The 21,130-nt window shown below is 31.1% G+C and overlaps 4 non-coding genes across 4 annotated transcripts; 2 read left to right on the top strand and 2 right to left on the bottom strand.

Annotated features, from left to right (window-relative positions):
* Positions 1 to 2,994: 2,994 nt before the first annotated feature.
* On the bottom strand, positions 2,995 to 3,065 carry J4E90_011065. The gene has a single exon. It is a non-coding gene; the product is annotated as a tRNA-Asn (tRNA).
* A 1,272-nt stretch (positions 3,066 to 4,337) lies between these two features.
* J4E90_011066 lies at positions 4,338 to 4,414 on the bottom strand. The gene has a single exon. It is a non-coding gene; the product is annotated as a tRNA-Val (tRNA).
* Positions 4,415 to 17,092: 12,678 nt separating this feature from the next.
* J4E90_011067 lies at positions 17,093 to 17,163 on the top strand. Its single transcript has one exon. It is a non-coding gene; the product is annotated as a tRNA-Arg (tRNA).
* Positions 17,164 to 17,227: 64 nt separating this feature from the next.
* On the top strand, positions 17,228 to 17,298 carry J4E90_011068. The gene has a single exon. It is a non-coding gene; the product is annotated as a tRNA-Arg (tRNA).
* The last annotated feature ends 3,832 nt before the right edge of the window (positions 17,299 to 21,130 follow it).

Below are 21,130 nucleotides of genomic sequence, written 5' to 3' on the forward strand. Positions count from 1 at the left end.
TATCTTGTCCTACTCAAGGAATAGCACTCATAAGGTTAGTAATAACTGTAGCACCTCATAATGACATTTGCCCATACGGAAGGACGTATCCCAAGAAAGCTGTAGCCATCATTAAGATAAAGATAACAGTACCAATAGTTCATACTAGAGTTCTAGGTGCTCTATAAGATCCATAGTACATACCTCTACCTATGTGTAAGTAAACTATGAAGAAAAACGCTGAAGCAGTGTTACTATGTAAATAACGTATTAATCACCCGTTATTTACATCTCTCATAATATGCTCTACACTGTTAAATGCTTCTGCTACACTAGGGTTGTAATGCATTGCTAAAGTTACACCCGTAACAATTTGTATGATTAAACAAAAGGCTAATAAAGAACCAAAATTTCACATGTAACTTAAATTTAAAGGTTGTGGTGAATCTACTAAGTAAGAATTCGCTAATCTTAAAATTGGATGGCTTTTTAATAATCTCATTTATTTTTTTTTATATTTTAAGCTTATTTCTATTCAATAAATTACGTTAACAGTTATACTGCTTTTATTACTATTTCACGAATCTATTATAAACCGTAAAATCTATAATAAACTGTAAAATCTTTTATAAATTTCCTGTTATTGTTTATACGTACTAGTATATAGACATCTATATCCTGTACGTTACTATTAAGTTCTTTGTTTACCGCCTCCGGGGATTTTAATACCCATAAGATCGCTAGTAAATTACCTACTTCTAACATTCTTAAGGCTCTATCTTCTAAATCAGATTCTTTGTATTAATACAAAGGAAGTGTAATAAAATAAGTGGTTTGAACATTTAACCTTCCTCAGTTATTTTTTTTTACATATATCATCTGTAAAAAAAAATAACAGCCTCCTTGTTCTTTTCTTCTTACTTTTTTGTTATATATATCCTATATTTCTGTTTGGACCCCCCCCCCTTCGGGGGGCCTAAAAAAAGCAAGAAGACGCGGAGGAACTTTTTAATATAGGCCCCTCTCCCCCCCCCCCGCAAGCTTGAGTAGACAGGGGCCAAACAGCATGATATATTAAAAAAAGTAAGTGTAAAACAAATGTTCTCTTCCATGAGAAAATTACTTTTTTTTTTACGGGGCTTTACTAAACATTTGTTTATCTTAAACATTTGTTAATCTTCTCCCTTATTCCACTAGAAATATACATAAAGATCTCTCTTGCTATTTACCGCCACATAGCTGATATAAATAATGGGATTTGTCATGCTATATTTCTTCGGATAATCCCTTCAGGTTCCTAAATAATCCCTCAGGGATTAGGTAACATAGTTATATAGCATAACAAGTTAATGGTAATTTAACCATTTGTTTATAGTTAAACAGATAGAAAGACGAACTAGTTAACAGATAGAAAGACGAAATAGTTAACAGATAGAAAGACGAAATAGTTAACAGAAAGACCAACTAGAAAACAGATAGAAAGACCAACTAGTTAACAGATAGAAAGACCAACTAGTTAACAGTTACTTAATAAGATTATTTATAATGATCCTTGTCATATAGCATTTGCTATACTAAAGGATTCCATTAAATTTTCATTACTATTTTGATGTAAGAGCTCTCAGTAATTCTGGTAAATCGCTGACCTCAGGAGTATTCCCAAGATAATAATCTTGAACATCAGGATCATTTCTTAGTCTAGTTAAGTGTGCATTTTTCTCTTTTTGAGAATAAGGAAGTCTATCATTTAATTTTATAGCGTCCTTAGCTTCCCTAATTAGTTTATTATGATTTGCTATCTCATCTTCTATTTCAAAACTTTCCTCCCCGTTCCCTTCATTATTGTTATCAGTACCACCTGTATCACCATCATCGTTGCTAGACCCTTCGGATTTATATATTAGATCCGAAAGAATATTACGAGAAGTATAGGAATAAGTTATAAAAATAGTATGAAGTTCAACAATAATGTTAACAAAGAGATTAAAGAGTTTTAACAATATAAGATATCAAAATCTTATGAACCTCAATAATATATTGAAACAAATAAGAATAATCAAACAATATCAACAAAATGTCAATACAGAATCCCAGCTTCTAATCCTAAATGATGATTGTTTGTTAAATGATATGCTAATACACGTCATAAACCTACAGCTAAGAATGCTGTACCTATCATTACATGTAATCCGTGGAACCCTGTCCCAAAGTAAAAACATGATCCAAAAGCTCCATCTGAAATAGTGAATGATGATACTGAATATTCAACACCTTGTAGTGCTGTAAATACAGTTGCTAATATGATAGTATATAATAGACCATATAAAGCTTTACCTCTTTTTCCGTTAATTAAAAAATGATGTGCATATGTAACAGTAAACCCTGAAGCTAATAAAAGCACTGTATTTATTAATGGTAGTTCAAAAGGATCGATAGCTTCTATTCCCATAGGAGGTCACATAGCACCTAACTCTACTGCAGGTGATAGAGCACTATGGAAGAATGTTCAGAATATTGCTAAGAAAAATAAAGCTTCAGATACTATAAATAAACCAACACCAAGATTTAACCCTCTTTGGACAGCAAGAGTGTGATTACCTAAGTATGTACCCTCTGCTATTACATCTCTTCATCAGAATGACATAGCTAATATTAGTGATGTTAAACTCATGATTAAATTGTATTCTGCATAACCAAATCCATGAAAGGATAAAACAGCGGATGTAGTAAGGCTTAGTAAGCTAATAGATGTATATAAAGGTCATGGAGAAGGAGATACTAGATGAAAAGGATGTGCTTGAAAATTGCTTCTGTTTAAATTTAACATGATATTTAATAATTAGTTCATAATACGTCTTTTTTTTTGAAAATCACAACCAAAACGCACAGCAATAGCTGTAGTGCTTACTTTTTTGTTACTATATCACAATATAAAAAAGTAAAAGAGAAAGGGAAATAAGGTAACTATTCTTTTTTTTTATGTTATAATGAGCAAAATTGTAAAGGCAAATGAGAAGCCTTTAAAATGAATCGAACATTTATCAAAATATTAACAGTATTCCGCTCTACCATTGAGCTATAAAGGCGATTAAATAATGTTCTAAAAATATCTAGCCCCCAAGAGGGGCTTTACTCTTCTACATTTGCAGGTAGTATCGCCGCAAAAGACTTTACTCTTCTACATATACAGGTAGTATCGCCACAAAAGACTTTACCCTTACAATTTGCCCCATTACAAATAGAACCAGGAATATCCGAAATTACGTCGAAAAAATAAGGTAATATACCTTTAATGTAATTCTAATGTATCTTTAATATATGAACATGATAACACTACAAAAACTTGTGATTGTATAAATGCAATACCTAGTTCTAATCCAGAGAATGCAATTATAAATAATTTGGTAAACTATATAAGTTATTTTTATGTATTAACTTAAAGCTTTTAACTACATATAATTATTGATTATCAGATGTACGTTTATTAATACGTGTACTGAAATCATCATTAGACATAGAACTATCAGTGAAGCTACGTTTAGTAGTAGCAGATGCAGAAGACATAGAATAATCTTCGTTTTCTAATTTGGTTTTTAATATTTGTTGCATTCTCAATTCACTAGATAGATTAGTACGACAATCATTTATTGCAGAAACAGCTTTTTGATGTTCCATTTGTCATAGGTGTTCCTCACCTCTTTCTATGAAAAAAGCTCTTTTAGGTACAATTTGATCCAAATCATATTTAGCAGCGTCATATTGTTCCCCAAAGTACTGTACTTTTTCTTCTATTTTAGTAAGTCTTTGCTGTAATTTTAAACGATCATCTGTAATTAAAGCACCAGAACTACCAGCTGGTGTAGAGCTACCTATACCTGGATCATTAGGAGCTTGCATAGTACTAATATACCCAACTGGGTTAGTACCACCACAAGAATGCATTCGGAAAGTATTTTCTTTAAGTCATTCATTAATTACAAAACGACTACCACCTAAAGAGCAAAAGTAACTCAAGCTAACAGTTCAATTATCTAGATTAGTAAAAACGTCATATTCTAAATAATTTAAAAGAATAAGTCTTAATATGTAGCCCATCGCAGCAGTAGTTATACTACTAATAAACCCTATAAGAAAATTTTTATTGATAGATAGTTTACGGTTTAAACTATTTTGTTTATTTTTCAATATGTTTAACATAGAATATTATTATGAATTATTGGTATAAATTAGGGCAAAGCAATGAAAGTTATAAGTTTAATTAATATTGTACATCCTTACTACATTACTATAAATTTTTATGTTTATTATGGTTAAATTTAACCATTTTCCCTTTAAGATAGGTGTGTAATTATGAAAAATAAGTTGAAAATAAGTGAATCGAACACTTAACCTGCCGCGTGTAAAACGGATGCTATACCAATTGAGCTAATTTCTTTTTTTATGGGGGGCTTTAAGCAAAAGTTTATTTTACTCTTCTCCCCTCCCCTTAATTGCTGTATAAAATTTAGACTGCAATTAACCAGTTACTTCATAAGATGTATATACTGGGATATGTTATACTATCTGGTAAGGTGTTACCTTTCATAACATGTTAATTGTACAAGACAATTATTTTAATAAAATCTATCTAGTCCCCTCTCCGAAGGTCTTTGACCCTTGGGGAGCGGACAAGGCCCGCCCTTCCGGCGGGTCTAGAGTTATTAGATGGGTTTTATCCTACTATTGTTCTTGTAATCAAGATAAGAATTTCTCTAAGGAAACTGATTCTACAACGATAGGCATAGAACTGTGTAAGATACCACAAATTTCTGAACATTGCGGGTTATTTCTACGTTTATTTAATGTAATTGAATAATACTTATTACTACTCCAGTCAAAGAAAGTATGTTATTTTTTTAACTATTATTTAGTTATTTATGAGAAAAAGAATAGTTTTTATATTTTTCACCGTCTTTTAAATGAAGATAAAGAGCTTTTCTATCTAATTTGATATTTAAAGTACCAAAGTATTTAATTGTATCCGTAATACTTTCAAATTCTTTCTCAAAATTTTCTCCTTTTACTACTATAGGTTTATTTTTTCTATTCACTTTTAAGGTATCTAAGTCTGCATCTACTTTTAATTTTTTATATTCATCAATGATTAATCCTACTTCTGAAAAATGATCCGGTAAAATATTATCTGAAAATTTACATAAGAAATTATGAAACACTTTTTCATTTTTTATATATTTAGTAAGAGTGGCTCTTTTAATCGTTAAACCTAATTCTCTTAAGTATTCAATACAAGATGTTAACGAATCGAAATTTAAAGTTTGGCCTATAGAATCTGAATTTACAAAGGCATTTCCTTCTTTAATTTCTAATTCTACTGATATACTTCTACGAGTTCCTAATATATACATATCTTTTCTTTCTTTTTGCATAACCTCTACTAATTTATCCACCGGAATATTGCTTGTTAAAGCAGTAGGTATGTAATAGCTTAATAGTAAGAATTTATTAAGATATGGTTTTTTAGAATCTACAAACTTTTTACTAGTTTCAGTGTGTATTTTTAATACTCTTTTTAGTTCAATCTTAGATTTCGCGTGATAATAAAGAGTACTACAAGTTAAATCATAAACATATACAGGATCACCTTTTGAAGATCCTGCGTTAACAACTCTTAATGTATTCAAGTTAAATTCTTTATTTAATAAATAATACTGTTCTAAGATTAAAGAGTCTTTATAACTAAATATAGTAGAATCTAATTTAAATACTATTAATTTAAAAGCTCTTACCCCTTCTTTGTGAAGTAAAGGTAAAAATTTACCACTTAAAGGGAAATCACCTTTAAAATAATAATCCATTCTACGTCTTAATAAATTAGATGAACCTACGTATTTATGCCCTGTATTTTTATGTATAAAGATATATACACCCGAGAAACCTTTATATTTAGATTTACCTGTTAACTCCGCTAAAAGTTGTTTATTTTCCGGTGTAGATATAGGAAGATCCCATTCAACACCTTTAACTTTTAATAATTCTTCTAATTTAGAGTCAGTAATGGATAAATTTTGATTTAATAATATTGTATTAATAATGGATGAATTCGTTGGTTTTTCACTATTGATATGATCTAACGCTAAAGACTCTGGATTGTTTGCCAAAGGTCTTATTGAATTAAAAGATCTAGTTGCACTATAATTTCTAGTTAGAGATATAACAGCTATTGAACCAATACGTTTATCAAATGTGTAATGCTTATTAAAAACACTTCTACTAATTGTACAATGCAAACACTACAATAATGAAAAGTGCTTTACTTTTTTGTATGAATATTTATACATTAAAATAGTTTAGCAAACTATCGTAGAAATCCCTAAATATAATCAACCAAATGAATATATCTATTTAACAAAAAATATAAAGAATACTTATATTTTTCTGCACCTTTTCAGGAGGGGGCTGACTATATCTTAAGCGTTATTATTACGAATAATACCAACCACCGTTTAGTCGATGAACTGCATACCAAATATTTTATACTTGGTACTTGGCTGCGGATTGCCCATTGAATAATAAATCTTGATTTTACTGTACCACGAGTCATTACCTGTGCCATAAGTTATGTTACCATACTTACTTAGTTAAGATTCCTTTAGGGCTTTCCCGTCAATTTGATGATTTATAACCGTAGGTTCACTACAGTTTTGGCCATGGTTCAGACCATAGAATGTTCCTAATCTGTTAATTAAAACAGAGAATTGATTTAATCTACCTGGGTATGCATCACACTTTACTCCTAATGCTGGTATGGCAAAACTGTGGATAACATCTGCTGCAGTAAGAATAAATCTAGTATGTGTAATTTCAGGTAGAATAACTCTGTTATCTACTTCTAACATTCTTAACGCTCCTTCTTCTAAATCAGATTCAGGTACTAAGTAAGAATCAAACTCAACAAAATCTCCGTCACTATTTAAGAAATCTGGATACTCATAACTTCAATATCATTGGTGCCCCTCTGCTAATACAGATAATGAAGGGTCTGTAACCTCATCCATTAGATATAATAATTTGAAAGAAGGGAAAGCAATTAATACTAATATTAAAGCCGGAGTGATTGTTCATACAAGCTCGATTAGTGTCAAAATAAATGGACTATATAATTATCCAGTTAATCAACAGGATATTTAACGTGTAGTCTCTGGGGATTACCTACTCATAATATAAATAATGATTATTTTGGTTTCCTGCTAGGTTATTCATTGTTACATCCTTTCCCGACTACCATCATTACATTCCATGGTAGGGGGTCGCCTAATTTGGGCGTAGCGCTTGCGCGTAGCCCTCCGTAGGAGAAGAGTTATCACTTATAATTATTAATCCTACCCGGTATAATACTCTAGGTCCCTAAGGCTCCCTAATTTTTTTTTCTAGTAATTTCGCATAATCGTAATTACGTCGAAAAAAAAATAAGTATACAGGGAATATAATTATAGTATCAAAGGTTTTAGAACCTTCCAGCATTTAGTTAAATTAAACTCATAGTTTTTCTAAGTTTATTGCTTATTATCTGGACGAAAATTTATATCTGTCTTTAAATATCGCCCCTTATTTCATATATTTTACAACAGTGCTTCCACTTATATCTAAGAATTTACTAGCTCTTCTAGCTGAAACAAAACTTCCTATTAACTTAAATCCTTCAGATGAACATTTTTCGTATATATTTACAGGATGGCCATCACTAGAATAACTGTTATCTTTAGATATACTAGTAGAATAAGTTCGCACAAGCACAATTTTTTTTTAAAAAAAAAAAATGGGGTTGCGTACAGAAAATTTATTAAAATTTAATAAGCTGTTTCATTTAATCTTAGAACACTTTTGAGCAGGCACACTTTTACCATGGTTAAGATATTTGTTACTTATAGGTGATCTAGAACTATCAAAGTTTCTAATAATAGCTCCTTGTATTCAACCTACAGCAAATAAAATTGCAACTAAGTAGTACATAATATTATCATGTAGTTCTACTAGCGCTTCCATTTGTGGGCTAGCACTATCTTGGAAGTAAAGTCCTCAAGCTCTAGGTGCATCACATATAAATTCGTTTGATATAGTAAATAAAAAGCTTATTCCTATAAAAAGAGAACTTAGTATACCACTACTTTGTAATGGTAAGCTAGTGAATGCGTGAGGTTTAGGTGGGCTATGTAATGCTCATTCTAATCCTGGAGCACATTTATCTTTAAGTATACGTAAGTAATCACTAAATAATTGAGGAACGGCTCAAGGGTATCCAAAGATAGCTTTACCTTTAACAAGTTGTAAGTATACAATATGTAAGAAAAGTGCTGTAGCAGCTACAGAGATTATAGAACCAATACTACTAATAAAGTTTCAACCTGTAAAAGCATCAGGATAATCACTAATTCTACGTGGCATTCCTTGTAGACCTAAGAAATGTTGAGGGAAGAAAGTTAAATTACGTTTAAAAACCGGACTATGTCTTGACCATAAATATATGGCCTCTTTCGTGTAGTCTCTGAGGATCCTACTCATAATTACAATTATTTTGGTTTCCTGCTGATTATCTAGATATACTTAAGATTTTTAAACCATCTACTGATTAGTACTTAAGCCTTGTGAGAGTTCCCAGCAAATAGAAAGATTGATAGGGGCTAATTTATTAATTTTGAGTTTCATTACGCGGTAAAGATTGTAATATTCAATTTTCGTCATTTATGGATGTATATTTATTTGTGTCTAAGTTCTTTTTAATTAATGTCCATCTTACTTTAAAATGTTGTCTAGCAGCATTTATAGAAGGGAATATTAATTCCTCATTCTTTTCATTATAACAAAAAACTAGGGCTCCTCCTATACCATACTGAGGAGATAATTTACCTTTTAAACCTTTAAAGGCATTATCATTTTTTAAATAAAATTCCTTTATACCTTCGCTAATAGCATTTTTGGTCTCATCTGAAGTAGTATACCCAAACTTAGGATGATTCTCTTTTCTCAAAGTTTCCTTTAACTTATTTATGGTATCAATACTATGAGTAAATCCGAAAGAGCTTCCTGCAATCTTTAATATGTTATAACTTGGCTCGTAATGATCGATTCACTTTTGTTCTAACTTTACACATTCTATTGCGTCTTTTGCACAAAACTCCAAAATACCTAAAGAAAAGTTATTAAGTCCATATTTCTTCATTGCTCTTATGAGTATTGTTGTACCAATTTTATCAGAATTTGCGTAATAAAAATGACTAACCATTCTTTTAGATAAATTAATACTACTACCTACATACAAATCATTGGTTACGTCATTTATAAATAAGTATACTCCAGATTTGTTTTTTAGCTCTTTGTAAATTTTTCTTTTACTTTCCTTAAGGTCTTTAAAATAGATGACAAAATTATTTGGTGAACTACCATTATTAGGACTCCCATTTGAAATATTTCTATTACATGCGTTTTTAAACTCAAAACCTCTTCCATTTAACCTAACCCCAGTGAATAAAACTCAGAAATGAGCTTTAGAGTAAAGTAAGTTATAATCTAATCCTAAAATTTTAGGAATTCAGAAATATCATCCACTAAATAAGGCAAATACAGCACCCATACTTAAAACGTAGTGAAAATGAGCAACTACGTAGTAGGTCAATTAAGTTGCTCATTTATTAACATACAACACTGCTCACGCAGTGGATCGGACTATAACTTATCTAATGATTTAACTTAATAAACTTTCGACTGTCACGTTTAGTCTCTACGGATCCTACTCGAGAATAAATTTATTCACTTTGGTTTCCACGGTATTACCTTACATGGGGAGACCCTTATATTTTCCGCCTTAAGAAAACACATAAGGCTTCACCGTTAGCAAAATTAATAATTTTACCGAAAAACGTATGTAATTTTTCATGGTGACAAGACCACACGACACCTACTAAAGAACACAGTAAGCTCTAAATTTTTTTAAAGACTCTAACTTTTCTCCCAACAAAGGATAGTTAGTACAATGTGCCACTATTTTCGCTAATACCTCTTTCTTGTATACCTCTATAAAATAGAAGTTACCGTAAGGGTTACGAAGTTTATTTGATATTTCAAAATACTGTTTTATAGCGTCTATTAAATAAACGTCGTCATTTTGTCCTATTGAGAAAGAATGTGCTTTCGTTTTACGAATAGAAAAACAACCTTCCGCTTCTATAAAACCAGATAATCAAGCTTTAAAATAAGTAGGTACATTAAAATTAGCGTTTATAATAGCAGATTGCTCTTTAAATTTAGTATCTCTTGTGTATAAGTATTTTTCTACCGAAGTTTCAGTTAAACATGTTTTTAAGAATGCAAGTTGACAGATTTTTTTTGAAGTTAAAGGAGGATAAGTATCAAAAATTTGGATTACTTCCATAATTTCTTCCTTTTTATTTACAACTCAGATAACATCACCCTGTTTACCGGTAATCCTAACAGTTCCACCTACTACTTTAGCAACCTCTACCAACATATTATAATTAGATTTAAGGTTAGATAGTTTAATAACTAGTCTGTATTGTAGAGATTGTTTACGTCAATGGTTTACTTGAATACTTCCATCTCCGTCCATTAGCCCTACTCAAAACATTTTGATATATTCTTTATAGTTATTGTTATCAGATAAATCATTATAACTGCAATTATTATTACAACTAAGACTAGAATTTGACGGTATACCCTCAAACCCTGTCTTGACCATAACAAATAAACTAGGTATTAGCATACTTACGTTAAAACCTCAAGTATCGTGGAAGGCAATATCAAGTGACGCGTTCGCAAGAACAACACCACTTAACCCTCCAAGAGTAAACATAAATACAAAACCTAATGCAAAAAGTAATGATGGTATGAAATGTAAAGAACCACCATAACAAGTTGCTAATCAAGAGAATATTTTAATACCAGTAGGAACTGCAATAATTAAAGTTGCTGCTGTGAAATAAGCTCTTGTCGAGCTTAGTAATTTGGACAGTATCTTAATTTAACATAATATGTTAAATTTCTTGCGTGCTTGTCTCTGAGGATCCTTTTGATGAAATACTTTTAATTTTTTTGATACCTTTCTCTTCTAAATGTTTACCCTCTGTTATCATAATATAAACTTTTCTAAATTTAATATAATCTACATATTTACCAGCAAAAATATTATACTTATCAAAGTAATTAATTAAATGAGCTGCAGTTTTATATCCTGTACTTTTATAACATCATACACCTGTATGATATTGAGAAAGATTACCCATTTCTAATTCATTATATAATAATCTTAAAGGTAATACATCATTTTGCTTTAAAGAAAATTCTAATCTTATACTATGTCCAGTTTTGTGTGTTTTACTTTTTACAACACTTATATGGAAACATCCATCAGCTTGAGTAAAACCCGCCAATCAGTAATTATCTAAAGATAAAGACATTAAGGGAGGTAAAATATTAATATTAAAATCTTCACTATAATTATGTTTGATTAATTGTTCATATTTATAATTACTTACAAATTTCCCATTAATTAAAGATAAAATAATATATAAGCCTTGTTTATTTTTACAAATATATCTCACAGCTTTTTTATCTTTAATTTTATATATACTACCATGACCTATGCGTTTTTTAATAAGGTAAGCCAAAGATGTATCATTTTCGGAAAATACTATATGTAGTTCTTTCTTACCGAATCAACCATCACCTTCTATTAACCCCGCTAAAAAATAACCAAGCTCTTCATCATTAAGATTACTATTATGAATAGGGACATGCTCAGATAGTTTAGGTAATTCAAATCATTTATTATAAGTATTTTTAGTAGCGGCCTTAGCCATTGTACTAAAACAAAAAAAGTTTCCTGCTGATTGTCTTGTAAAATATAAGTAGATTGTGCCTAACGCTATAAAAACGAGTGGACTACTTAATAAAGAGTTTCCAGCATATAGCAAGATTTTTACCGTGAACACAAGTTTATCCACGTCCAGACCAACAGTATACATGTGGTGAGATCAAACTACAAATCCTAAGATACCAATAGAACACATGGCGTAAACCATACCAAGGTATCCGAAAACGCTCTTGTTAGAGTTAGCTGAAATTGTAGTACTAACTATACCAAACCCAGGAATAATTAAAATGTAAACCTCAGGGTGTCCGAAGAATCCATTTCTTCAAATTTAACTTATCTTTAAAAAAAAAAGCCTCTTATTAAATCCAGGTACCGGTAGTCTAGACTCCGGGCTTGTGTATCATACATCCATGATAGAAGAAACCGACTGTACATTAAGCATCATCTCAGACACCTACCAGTGAACCAGTCTGTAGCGACCTCTTAAATGGCCGACGGTCTTTAAGTGAGGACCTTGTTGACCGTAATTGCACTAGCATCGCTAATATTTTTATTACTTTTCCTTGTATTTATAAAATACATTTAAAGTTTTATATAAAAGAATATAACCTTTAAACTTAAGAGTTGCAAGTAATACATATATATATATTAACTAAGTCCAAGGTATATTACATAAAAAAAATGGAATATTCACTATTTCAGATCTTATATCTTTTTACATCTGTCTTTATAGTTTCATAACTTGCACGTTAAACCTGGACTTTTTTTCCCTAGTATTTTGAATTTATATTATTTGATTTATTTATCATCTTAGCTCTTTCAATCATTTCTTGTCTTTTTGACTCATCTAAATGATCTTTATTAACAAGATTGTTATGAATATCTTTTCATAATTTATAGGATAAAGACTTTTTAGTATATAATGCATATTTGTCAAAATAAGGGAAGACATTTTTGCAATTGTTCACTCCACCTAATCTAAATTCATAAGTATTCTCTTCTGAATGTTTAGAAACAATCCCATTCTTAAATAATACACTGAAATGCTCTAATGCTATTAGATTTATTTCTCACCTTTGAGAAATATTAAAGTTAAAACTAAATCCTTTTTTTTCACCAATTGAACAAGTAAAACAACCTTCTCCGTCAGTAAATCCTGCAAACCATGCATCGTTTAAAGTAGGTAGAATGGGTCTATTATTCATTATTACAGGTTCTAATAGTATTCTACCTTTAGTAACTCATTTATTAAACCCTTTAATGAAAAGATCAAATGTTTCTTGTCTTTTTGGTAAAAAAAGGTTACCATTAAATAAACTAACAATAATGTCTATTTCTTTCTTATTTTGTGTTACATATCTACTAGCTATAGCCGATTGAGGTATAACTTTACCAAATCCAAGAATTTCTTGTATAAATTCTAAAACTTGTTTATCCGTTGTAGCTTGTGTAATAACAAATGCCAAATCCCCTCTGTTGTTTACTATAAAAGAACCCTCTCCTTCAGTGAAACCTACTAATCAAGTTAAAAAGTTTTCTGAAGGAATTTTATTATTTGGTAAATGAGTATTGTATTTTTTATAAAAAGCAGAAAAATCAAACGTATTGTTTAAATTATAATTAGACATATGTCTTTTGAAGATTGATTTGTTAGAACTAGGAAATATAAAGAATGTTGATAATATCAAATGATCTTTCAATACTAGTGTTGAGAAAAGATGTTGGTATAATATAGGGTCACCACCACCTGCTACTTCGAAAAATGATGTGTTAAAGTTTCTATCTGTTAATATCATAGTAATTCCACCGGCTAGGACAGGTAATGATAATAATAATAAAACAGCTGTTATAACAACTGCTCAAGCAAATAATATTAATTTATGTAATCTTATTCCGGGACTTCTCATGTTAAATGTAGTTGTCATGACTAAAAATAGTTAAAATAGTAACGATTTGTGGACTATATTTTAAGCGTATTACTATACGGTTTTTAACGTGTAGTCTCTAAGGAACCTAATCATAATCAAAATTACTTTTGTTTCCTGCTGATTAAGCATAGCTTACAAGATTTTTACTATTAAGTACTTATAAACACTGAGCTATTTCAGCATACAGTTAAAAATTTTATATGAACCCCATTACAACGTATTTTCTTTCACATATTCACATAAATATCCTTTATATGCTTTACCTAAATCAATGTGTTTAACTAATGTTACTTGAGAAGCAGATAAACCTTTGTTATGTAAATATTCCACACATTTACCTAAACTAGGTAACACGATTGTGTTTTCTAAATTATCCACAGATGTTAATCTAACAGGTTTAGATAAACTAGTAAGAGATTTATTTTTATTGTATTTAACTCTGTCCTTTTCCAGCATTAAAGCTAAATCTAAATCAGACATATCTTTAACTTTAGCAGTTAACACCGGTTCACTTGAAAAAAGATACTTACCTAAATAAAAAGTACCGTTTTTTAAATGTTTAGAGAATGTGGTATGATGAACATTTAATTTTTTAATGAAATCTACTTGTTTTGTTGAAAAAAAATATAATATACTCATATCTCTGTTATACATATATAAACTCTTTGAGGTTGACCCGCTAGGGTTATTTGCTACTCTTATGGTATTTAATGTGAAAGTAGAGTCTAACAAATAATATTGTTCTAATGCAATTTCTGACCCTTTACTGTAATTATGGTAAAAAGGAAAAACTTGTAAAGAGAAATTTTTCAATCCTTCTTTATGTAATAAAGGGATTAATAAACCGCTCTTTCTATGAGACAAATTAATATAGCCATTTAATCTAAAAGCCAGCTGTGATGATGAACCTACATATTTTCTACCTGTAGTAGTATGTGTAAAGATATATATACCAGGTATTCTTTGTTTACTGTTAGGTAAACCAAGTTTATCTTTAAGAACATCCTTAGTTATACTTTTTTGATCTAAATTAGTTAAAGTAAAACTTGCAGTATCAATTAAAGATTTTAATTCTTGTTCTGTAATTTTAATATTACAGTAAGCCAAAATTTCATTAATTTTTTCAGCAGTCACAATTCCACCACTATTAATTTGCTCCACAGCTATTACATGTGCATGTTTATTAGGACCAGATCTACCCAATATCTCTTTTCAACGATTATCCAATGTAGGTTTATCATTGTTTTCAGGAGAATCCTTTTTTTTAGAGTTATTGTCTTTTCCATTGTTATCCTCACCATAATTATTATTTTTTTCAGAGTTGTTTTTAAACATATATTTTGGTTTATTGCTACTAAAGTAACATTTATTAACTGTTAATTGAAAGCTTGTTGAATATCTTAAATATGTAAGAAATACATGGTTTAAGTTCATAGCCCCTAGTAAAGAACTTATACCAGAAAGGTGTAACCCAAAGATAGCTAAATCTACACTTGGACCACTATGACTTTGTATACCTGATAAAGGTGGATAAAGAGTTCACCCTGTACCTACTCCATTTTCTATACCTCCTGCAAATAAGAATAGAACAATACTAGGAATTAATAATAAGTAACTAATATTGTTAAGTCTGGGGAATCCCATATCAGGTCCTCCTAGTCCTAATGGTAATAAAAAGTTACCGAATCCACCAATTAAAGCTGGCATAACCATAAAGAAAATCATTATTATAGCATGAGCAGTAATAATACTATTATATAATTGGTTATCAGCAATATACTGAACACCAGGTCCTGACAGCTCTAATCTTATTAAAACAGAAAAAGCAGTTCCAATTAAACCTGCAAATAGTGCATATATTAAATATAATACACCAATATCTTTAGCATTTGAAGATAAGAATCATCTTTCAAATCACATGCTAATTCCTGATGTTTTTATAGTAAGATTACTGTATTCATTCTTTTTAGATAATATAACGTTCCTAGCTGATAAGCTCCTAATAGAAGGGGAACAAGAGGTCACATACATCTAAAAAGATAAGCGTAGGTATATATTTTATATAAAAAATATTGCTAAAAAAGTTCATTTTACTACACTTTAAGTTATAGTAATAAAATTAAACGGTTTATCCGTTTATAAGGTTTCTTTTTCCCTGTATTTTTTTTGTTTTCTCAGTAGAATTTTTATTACAATTTACTTGTAATAAAATTACAAGTAAAAACTTATTCATTTACAAGAGCCACCTTAGTCTGTTTGTTTATTTTTTTTCATTGAAAAAAAAGAAACTATAAAAAAAGTAAATAACTTTACTTCCTAACTAGGCTAGTGAAGGGCTTATTTAGACCAAAAACTAGGCAATAAGGTTTTACCTTTACAATAGGTTTAGTTTAAAAACTTATTACTGTAAAAGAGCCACCTTTTTTTATAAAATGAAATAAATAACTTTACTTCCTAACTAGGCCAGTTAAGGACTTATTGAGACCAAACATGGTTGCTCAAACCTGTAAACCATTGAAAGCGGTGCTAACCATCACCTCATTCCATGTAAGTTATCCTGTAATTGAAATGGTGGCGCGTGATATTCAGGAAGTCCACCAATGGGATTATATAGAACTTAATAGTAATGTTATGGGTATACTCTAAAACAAAACCCAAGTTAATCGTTATGAAAATATATAACCTGTTAAAAAATCCTATGCATTAGATAAAATTTAATAGTAATGTTGTGGGTATACTCTAAAACCCAAGTTAATCGTTATGAAAATATATAACCTGTTAAAAAATCCTATGCATTAGATAAAATTTAATAGTAATGTTGTAGGTATACTCCAAAATAAAACCCAAGTTAATCGTTATGAAAATAGATAACTCTTTTTATTATTTACAGCTTATTTCTCCTTAATTTTCTTTAGCTCAATGGTTTATTGCTATCCCGAAGGGATCCCTTTAGGGATACCTGAGGGCATCCCCTAATTTTTTTTTCTAATAATTTCATAGAAATTATGTCGAAAAAAAATAAAAGGGGATAGTTTCTTTTTTTCTGTTTGTTTATTTTTTTTTTCATACCCCCCCCTCTCTTCTGCAAGCAGGGAACCTTAAAGGGTTCCCGTGAGGGAAAGGTCAGTCCCCTTTTGGGAACTGTTTGTTTATTTTTTTTTATTGAAAAAAAGAAACGAAAAAAGGTAAGCAAAAGAAAAAAAGTACCGCAAGCTTGCGGGCAGGGTAAAAATATACAGGGTTTTAAATAAACTATTTTACATTTACATAGTATAATACTTTTATGAGATAATAAGAAAGATTCTTATTAGTTTAATGGTAGAACAAGATACTTCTAATATCTGAATCTAAGTTCGAGTCTTAGATAAGAATAACGATTTCTATAGTAATAGCTATTCATTTAATAAGATAGCTAGATTTATCTTATAAAAAAAAATTCTTATTAGTTTAATGGTAGAACAAGATATTCCTAATATCTTAATCTAAGTTCAAGTCTTAGATAAGAAAGATCGTTAGAACGAATAGGTTTTACTTTACAATAGTAGTTAGTTAGGTAATAAATAGTACTTTACATTTTTTTATTTGAGTTTGATGATGGCTCTGAGTGAACGCTATGTAAATGCTTGACACATGCTAATCGAACGTCAATATTTAATTTAGATAAATTATGTATATTGAAGTGGTGTACAGGTGAGTAAGTGGTATTATGGCTACCTAAGAGTAAGGCAAAATAAATCCCTTATAATAACAATTTATTATTATGTATTAATACTAGATCTAATCACCCAATGGTCGATTATATCTAAAAGGTTAGGTATAAAGGTTAATAATAGTAAGAATAAATGTGTTTAAAAAGAAATAGTATTTCGCTCTTAGTTGATTATTAATAACCATCGGACAAGTAGTAAGTATGGTAATGGCATATTTAGCTTATGTCCGTAGTCAAGACTGAGAGGTCTATTGACCACACTGGGTCTGAAAAAACCCCAGTGCGTGTAGTACAGCAGTGAGGAATTTTGGTCAATGGCCTAACGGCTGAACCAGCAACTTGCAGGAATGAGAGTTAATATAATAAGTTATTAACTTGCTTGACTAGGTCTTATAAAGTTCTGGATAAAGCTTATTATGAAAACTTTATATCCATAGGTCTCGACCAAATCTTGTGCCAGCAGTCGCGGTAAGACAAGGGAGACGAGTGTTATTCATCTTTAACAGGTATATAGGGTACCTAGACGGTGTGCAATGGCTTACATAAGTACCTGGTACACTTGAGTTTGATATGTGAGAGGAATATGTCGGAATTGTTGGAGGAAAGATGAAATTTTTTGATACCAATAGGACCGGTAACGGCGAAGGCAAACCTCTATGTACATGTACTTGCTATTTCTCTAGTATAAAGAGGAAAAGAGCAATGTACTATAACTGACGTTGAGGGACGAAGGCTCAGATAGTGAAGAGGATTAGATACCCCCGTAACCTGGGCAGACAATGATGAGTGCCATAGGTTGGCTTTAAGGCGGAACTATAAATGAAAGTGGAAGCACTCCACCTCAAGAGTAATGTGGCAACGCAGGAACTGAAATCATTAGACCGTTTCTGAAACCAGTAGTGAAGTATGTTATTTAATTCGATAATCCGCGAATAACCTTACCACAATTTGAATGACCTAAAATATTTTTTAAATTTTTAGACCACATGCGTTGCATGGCTGTCTTCAGTTAATGTCGTGAGATTTGGTTAGGTCCATTAAATTAACGTAAACCCTTGTTTTATTTATTAAGATAAAGCAGCTCTCCGCTTACAATTGGATGTGATAATAGGGACTAAGACAAGTCATCATGGCCTTAATATTGTGGGCTATAGACGTGCCACATATGCCTTTACAAAGGGATGCAATAATGCGAATTGGAGCTAATCCCTAAAACAGGATAAAGTATGGATTGTTGTCTGAAATTCGACTGCATGAAAAAGGAATTACTAGTAATCGTGAGTAATCACATCACGGTGAATTTTATCTCAGATAGGTACTAACCACTCGTCAGGCGCTGAAAGGAGTATGTGCAATAAGTTTGGTGGCTGCGGATTGCTAGTCTAAATGTACAGGTTTAGATCTTTTGGCAGAAATATCTTCGTATGCGTGACTCTGATTGGTGTTAAGTCGAAATACGGTTCGGGTTGGGGAACTAGCCCGGGAATAATTAATATTAACGATACACCCAAAAAAAAGTCTGTGCAAGGAGCATAAATTATTATAGATTTATATGGTTAAAATCCATAAACATCTGTGCAAATAGCATAAATTGTTAGTTATTTATATGGTTCAAATCCATAAACAGGCTCATAGTAAGTTTATATTATCTAGTCCCCAAAAGGGGACTGACCTTTCCCTTACGGGAACCCCTTAAGGTTCCTGTTTGTTTCTTTTTCTGTTTGTTTATTTTTTTTCATTGAAAAAAAAGAAACTAAAAAAGAAACTAAAGGAACCCCGCAGGGTAGATCTGGACCCTTAAAGGGACCATCCCCCCCCCCCCTTCTTGTTTTTTTATAGGCCCTCTCCCCCGCAAATTTGCGGGGGAGAGAGGGGGTCCAAACAGCTATGAAATAACGTCGAAAAAAAAAAAATATCCCTGCCGGGATGAGCCCTTACTTTTTTTTGAATATATATATTCAAAAAAAAAGTTAGGGGATGTTGTCTTCCCAAAAGGTCAGCCCTAACTTTTTTTTGAATATATATTCAAAAAAAAGTAAGGGATAGGGGACCTATCTATTCGAATAGTAAAGGTTGAGGGTGTGCAGACTTCTTTCGAGAGTCTGTACTGCTAATTAGCAAATGTTCCTTACTTTTTTTTATATAGTATGATATCTTTAAAAAAAAGTTAGACCTAAGAATATCTCCATCCGCTTATCTGGTGAGATTCCAGATAATGGTGGTCACTAGTTCCAACTAGTGCGATGTTATTTAGCCGCCATTTGTAAAGTCTTATGGTGCCTATACAGTTAGGGTTAAGCGGTCACTCATATAAGTAACAAACTAACTAGATAAAACTTTGAGTTTGAGAGACAGCTTACTCTTGTTTTTTTTTATTAATTAATTAATAAAAAAGGTCGGGAAGACCGGCGTGCAGGTCACATATGTTCAGAATTCCTGGGTATACTTGACTTGCGCCAGCTGGTTCCAATCACTTCTAAGGTTACCTGAAAAGGGTAGCGATGTCTTGAGCTATGGAAGTTTTTGGGTTTTGGAACAGACATGTGTATAGGATATAGCTAAAATATATGCTCCATGTGGGCAGGGTTCCGATAAGTATGCAGGTCCTCTTGGACCCAGGACCCCTTAAAAATCCGAGTGCTGGAATTGGTAGACAGGACAAATTTAAGCTTTGTTGACGTTATGTCGTGAACGTTCAAGTCGTTCTTCGGATAAAAGGTACACGAAAAACCTCGTCAAGTTAAAAGGGATAAGACCTCTACACTAAGACTTTAAAGGTTAGCCCCGGCGTCTTCTCAGCGCAGCAGCCTCAGTCTTGTTTTCTTCTTACTTTTTTTTTACTATATTTATATATGTAAAAAAAAAGTAAGAACACGCTGAGGAACTTTTTTTTGATATATATTTGATTTTTCAAAAAGTAAGCAAAAAAGACTGGGGCTGCGTATTACTTTTTTTTTATGTCGTTATATTTTTAGGCCCCCCCCTCTCCAGCTTTTTTTTTTATTTATATAAATAAAAAAAGCAGAAGAGAGAGGGGGTCCAAACCGAAAGGAGAGTTCCTTTATTGGTAAGAAGGGTTGAGCTGTAAACTCAATAGTATTACGCTTTTAAGAGTTCGAATCTCTTGTCTCCTAAAAAAGAAACAAACAGAATGAAATGTTTATTTTGTATTATAAATATAATTCGAATATAGTTAGTTAACTATACATATATTACATATGTATAATAGTTTTTATAGACCCATGGTAGAGTGGAATACTTTTACTATTATAATAAATGTTCGATTTTAAAGGGTTGCATTATTTAAAAACAGGTTATGTCCACTATTTTTGCAATGTAAGTGAATTAAAAGAGCCTTTGGATTTTTGAGTTTAATTACTTAACACATTTAATTATTTATTTACCAACTTTTTTTTTTTACATATATTATAATATATGTAAAAAAAAAAGTAATACGCAGCCTCAGTTTTCGAAACGTTGCTTACTTTTTTGAAAAATCATATATAACCCCCCCCCCCCTTCTTGTTTTTTTATAGGCCCTCTCCCCCGCAAATTTGGGGGGGAGAGAGGGGGTCCAAACAGCTATGAAAAAACGTCGAAAAAAAAAAAATATCCCTGCCGGGATGAGCC

The sequence above is a fragment of the Alternaria incomplexa genome (assembly GCF_024043165.1).
Source record: "Alternaria incomplexa strain BMP 0042 chromosome Unknown scaffold_39, whole genome shotgun sequence".
Taxonomy (NCBI): domain Eukaryota; kingdom Fungi; phylum Ascomycota; class Dothideomycetes; order Pleosporales; family Pleosporaceae; genus Alternaria; species Alternaria incomplexa.